This window comes from Gossypium hirsutum, chromosome A03, assembly GCF_007990345.1.
Source record: "Gossypium hirsutum isolate 1008001.06 chromosome A03, Gossypium_hirsutum_v2.1, whole genome shotgun sequence".
NCBI classification, from domain to species: Eukaryota; Viridiplantae; Streptophyta; class Magnoliopsida; order Malvales; family Malvaceae; genus Gossypium; species Gossypium hirsutum.
Genome location: NC_053426.1, coordinates 736,054 through 741,631, shown reverse-complemented (window position 1 = coordinate 741,631; position 5,578 = coordinate 736,054). Strand labels below are relative to the sequence as shown.

At 29.3% G+C, this 5,578-nt stretch overlaps 1 long non-coding RNA gene across 1 annotated transcript; it reads left to right on the top strand.

The window, feature by feature from the left end:
• Positions 1-221: 221 nt before the first annotated feature.
• LOC121223346 (uncharacterized) lies at positions 222-1,025 on the top strand. The gene is made up of 2 exons (XR_005920697.1): positions 222-486; positions 784-1,025. It is a non-coding gene; the product is annotated as an uncharacterized lncRNA (long non-coding RNA).
• The last annotated feature ends 4,553 nt before the right edge of the window (positions 1,026-5,578 follow it).

Sequence of the window (5,578 nt, the reverse complement as noted above, 5' to 3'; positions counted from 1 at the left end):
CACTAAACGCATCACCCGAGAATTATAGGGTGGATTAAAGAAAATAAAGAAATCTAGACTAGGCCTAATTAAGCATTAATGCGAAAGGAATGGACTAGATGTGCAAATAACCCTTCACCGCAAAAACACGCGGGTCTTGAGGGTATTCGAGTCGGATTCGATTGGGCGAGCCTACACGGCGTCGTTTCAAGGCTATTGAATCTTGCCTGAAACGGCGTCGCTTCATGCCTTCAATTAAAAGGGAAAATCAGCTTGAAAATTAAAACATTTCTGCAGAACTAAAGGGAAAATTGGAAACCCTAGATGATTGCTGTTATTCAGCCCGCCGTTCGGCCCTTATTCCACCATCACGATTGGTGGATAATAGCCTACGGTGGAGCTCCCTCTTTCCTCGACTCTAAGGTTTGATGATTCTAGCCACGAAGTCCTCTCTCCGCCTTCGATATCGACGAAGGGGATGGAGATCTCCATGGCGCACTTACAAAGGTAAAACTTCTCTTTTCTTCCTTTTCGATTTTTATGTTCAAAATGCGCAATATGTAAATCTGGAGAAACGAGAAAACGGAGAGGAAAACAAATCGAAAAAAAGAACCAAATCTGAATCTCACCTTTCGATTTTTTATGCGTTTTGTATTTCAAAAAATGTATCTATTGTGCGTGTCCCCTTACAAGAATCAAAACTCTTGGCTTTATAGCCGAAAAGAAAGAAAATCAAAAAATAAAAATACAATTCTTTCATTGTTTCCTATTTGCTGCTGCTTTGTTTGTCTCGTTCATTTGCAGGTACAGAGTACGGGGCATGCGCTGGCCCTTGGCGTGAGGTGTACGGAGGCGCGGACTTGGCTACTGGAGTGCTGGAGCGTACAGAGGCGCTGGAGGCTAGCTGCGACGCAACCATAGGCTAGGGTTTCTACCTTGGTTTTGGCTTTCAGGCATTGGGCCTATTGTATTTGGGCCGATTTTATCATTGGTCTTGGTGTGTTGGGCCTGTAAACTGGACACTTAATGGACTATTAACATTTGGATTTTTTGTTTATTTATTTGGGCTTGTATTGGCCCAAATACAGAGGCGCTGGAGGCTAGCTGCGACGCAACCATAGGCTAGGGTTTCTACCTTGGTTTTGGCTTTCAGGCATTGGGCCTATTGTATTTGGGCCGATTTTATCATTGGTCTTGGTGTGTTGGGCCTGTAAACTGGACACTTAATGGACTATTAACATTTGGATTTTTTGTTTATTTATTTGGGCTTGTATTGGGTTCGGGTTTAATTTTTGTTTATTTTGTATTTTGGTGGACCCGGGCAAATTGGCCCGTTTACATCAGCATATATCTTTATAACTTTTAAATGATTAAAATGTTATCAAATTTTAATGCTAAAATGTCATTTATCATTTTATAATTTTATAAAATATAAAAGGACTAATGTGATGTATATTTTTTATTTTAGAGATTTAGTTCCTACCAATCTCTTAATATCGCCCTTGATGAATCGTAAACTACTATGAAAAATATCTAAAGATTAGATTTTATTTATTTTTCTAATTTCCTTTAAATTAGAATTGTGATTTGTCTAACCTGTTGACCCTCCTCTTGAGTCAATTAGTTGGAAGCATGAATCATGATGCAGGTAATATGATACTGTTTTTTCTATCATTATACAGTGAAAATTGAAATGTTTTTGCTTAATTACTGTTCTATATTCAGTCAAAGCACATTAATATCCAGAAATTTGGATTACCAAAAATTTATTATGTTTTGGGACTTGGAAACCATATGATAGCTAGCTTTAACCTTCTATTAATTCTAAATCATCACATAAGTTGTATTGCACTTTTTTTGTTAAATTGTGCTATTAATTTTTATATTTTATAAAAGTTGTGGATTTAGTCCCTATATTTTAATTTGGTTATTTTAGTTTTGTACTTTATAAATTTTAAAATTTTAGTTTTCATCAAACAATAATTATTAAATTCATTAAATTTTCTATTTCCAGAATATGATGCGGGAAAATATTATCATGTGTAATGTCATGCCAACTTATTATTTCCATATATTATTTACTAAATAATAAATTAATAAATGTTATTTTGTCTCAAGATTGAAATTTTAAAATTTAAAAGCATAAGAACTTAAAATGACTCAATTGAAGAATATGAATTAAATCTACAATTATGCGCATAGTACAAGACTAGTAATTGAATTTAACCAAACAAATTTAAAGCTTATTGTTTTGGTCATGACTAAAATTTCAAAATTCCAAAAAGTATAGAGATTAAAATTGATCAAAGTAAAATATAGAGGCTAAATCCACAACTAATTTTTCAAAACATAGAAACTAATAGCAAAGTCTAAACTTTTTTTTGATATGTTTCATGTTCGTTTTATGATTCATATTTAGGGTCTGTGGCTAATTTTCTTAACAATATCGTCTTTAAAGTTCAAATATTTATTTTTTAATATAATAAACTTTATCAGTACACCCAACATTTATAAATAATAAAAAATAAACTGCATTTCCTATGAATTACTTTGAAACACAAATAGCATCCAAACCATTCTTTTTTCTTTGGAAAATCCACACAAAAGCTAACTTGTTAAACATCATATATATTGTTGAATCAATCAATAGTAGTTCCTTTAAAATATTCCTTTAATCGTAACCCCTATACTTGAAAAATAAAAAGGAACCTATTTGCATAAACAAAACCATTAACGCATAGATTCCATGGTGTTTAACAAATTAAAAGAAAAATCATGGATGCAACACTATGATCATGAAGGGAACCATGTGGATGATTAAGACTTTGTTTGTCGTTTTATTATCTTTTTTTTTTATAATTTTTTCTCACAACTTGCATTTAATTTAAAACATGGGTTTTCAGTTTGTACAATGAAATGAAGCTGGTATATGATTAAGCTTTCTTCTCTCTTTTTTTTTTTTTTAAATATATGGTCAAGAAATCAAGGCAATATTTTTTTATTAGCTATGGATTTAATTGAATTTGACAACTTAAACACATGCTTAATAACATGTAATTAAAAATAAGAAAAAAGCCAAAATAAAGGTAAAAAACCCTAATCTTATATATATATTGCATGTCAGCATGTTAAGAGGACATAACTTTATAAGGGCCCTAACTATGAGACATAGCAAATGATGTTTGCAGTTAAGGGAGATAGAATAGGGAAATGAGTATATATTAAAACAGGCATTGCCCTTCACATGATGATGTTATTGTTTATCTATTCACAAGGCAACTGCTTTATTGTTATCATTATTATTAATCAAAAGTAATTGTTAGGTTCAATGCATGTATGCCCCAAAATGCAGGATATGCTTATCCCTACTGTAGTACTTTTACTGTTTAAGTTTAATTTTGTTTAGTTCAAAGGTTGTGTTGAAATAAATTCTTTCCTAATAATGATGATTTTAAATAAGGATCAAAATATAATTTTATCAATATACTATTAAAATGACTATATAAACATTTTTTTTATTTGGGACTACTTTTACGCTGTCTCCGAATTTTGAACTTAATCGAAATGCTTGAAAAAGAAGATATCTTCAATTTGACATGAATTCACTTTATTATTTTCTTCGTCCTATAATAAGAATCCAACAAATGTCAATTAGTCATAAGTGTAATGATACATAACTTGCATTGCTTAAATCCTTATTCCTACACCTATTGTTTGGTTCAAAATTAAACAACCCCAGCTATTACCTTTGATTTTTAAAGAATACAATATGTCGAAAAAATAAGCAATAATGTTCAATTATTCCAAAAAATTCTCACATCAATATTAGAATTCTAATCCAAACTTGAAATTTTGATCCGATCAATTTGAATTCAAACTTGATTCAATTTAATCATAAAAATTTATAATTTGAATTTATCCAAAAATTGATCCAAAATTAAAATTGACTCAAACTTGAAATTACCTGAATCTAAATTAATTCGATTTTTTATTCATCATACTCTAAAATTTGAGCATCATACTCAAATGATTTAAACTCAAAAATAATTATCTAAAATTAATCTAACCCTCCTAATTGAATAAAAACTTCGATGAATATGAGATTAACACATAACACATTAGAAATCATCATAAACAAGTCCTTAAACATTTTTCGACCGACCAAAACACCTTTCATTACTAAATTTTAAATTCTTTCATAATCTAATTCGATCTCTAATCTTCTCTTGACACCTACATTTTAACCATCTTTAACTTACTTATAACTCTCACCTTCCAAGTAAGCCATCCTACATCACCATAACCCCACATAAAAACCTGTCAAATGTTTAAATCTTCACATATTCACCTAGGAAAATTGGAAACCCAATTAAGAAGAATCCCATTAGCAATTAGGAGAAGGAACAATTGGAGCATTAAAAAAAAGGTCATCACTAAAAGTTTGCCACGTGGCCCTCTTGTCACGTGTTAGTGAAGAAGAGGCCCAAACATCAATGCGTTTCCATGTGCATTTTGGGTTTTCGTTTCGGTGGCCTATTCCTTACTTTCACGGTCCCACGTGACTCCATTGTTGCCGGTCTTAGTTGAGTTTTTTTTTTTTTGGGGGGTGGTTATGATTTTTTCTTTTTTAGTTTCTATTCTCTTAATTAACCCTAATTTTTGGTTTGTTGGTTAAGATAAAAGTTTTAAATTCATGAGTATTTGGGCTCCAGTTTCGTACTTGAGTGAACTCATAAATTTTAGAGAGATCGAAGTTAAGTTATATATTAATGTGAGAGTTAAAATATAATTTCATAATTGTATTGACATATATTTTTATAGTTTTTAAAAAGACAAATTAATGAGGGTCAAACTACAATTTTATCATTTATTTATTTATAAATTTATAAATTTTAAAACTAAAAGCATAATTTTTCATTTGAGCAGGGGGCATAACCCACGCTTACTCCCTCCCTTCACCATTGCCGATGTCGTATGTCATGTGTAGATTTTATTTAATTCTTTTCGGATTAGTCTAATTTTATTTAGTTTTTTGTTTGATGTGCATTGTAGTAATTAAATTCTATATTATAATTGAACAAATATATAATTATATTTGTATTATCCTTGTAACTATACTAAATTTGTACTAGTAAAACTTTAAAAAAAATAACCTTATTTTTCTTACTTTAATTGTAATTTATTTTTATTTATGATTGATTGGTTCAATTCTAACATTTGGAACAATATTAACATTCTAATTTTCAAATTTACTATTTATTTAGTTTTTTTAATTACAATTATACAAGAAGTTGTATAATATTATTTATAATATTATTAAATCAATGGTTGAATAAAGAAATTGAGAACATCATTTTAAATTAAAACCTTTGGTTTAGTTTAAATTTAATTCAATTTCGAATTGATTAGTATATAAATATATTTGATTTGATTTTAATTTTAATTTATATGTTTTTATTTGTATAAACCCAAATTTCATTTTTATTTTATTTATAATTAACTTTAAGTTTTATAGAATAAAAAATAATCATGACATATTTAAAGTAATAAAAATAATTTAAAAATATTATTTTTAAAAAAATTATGAACCTATCTAGGT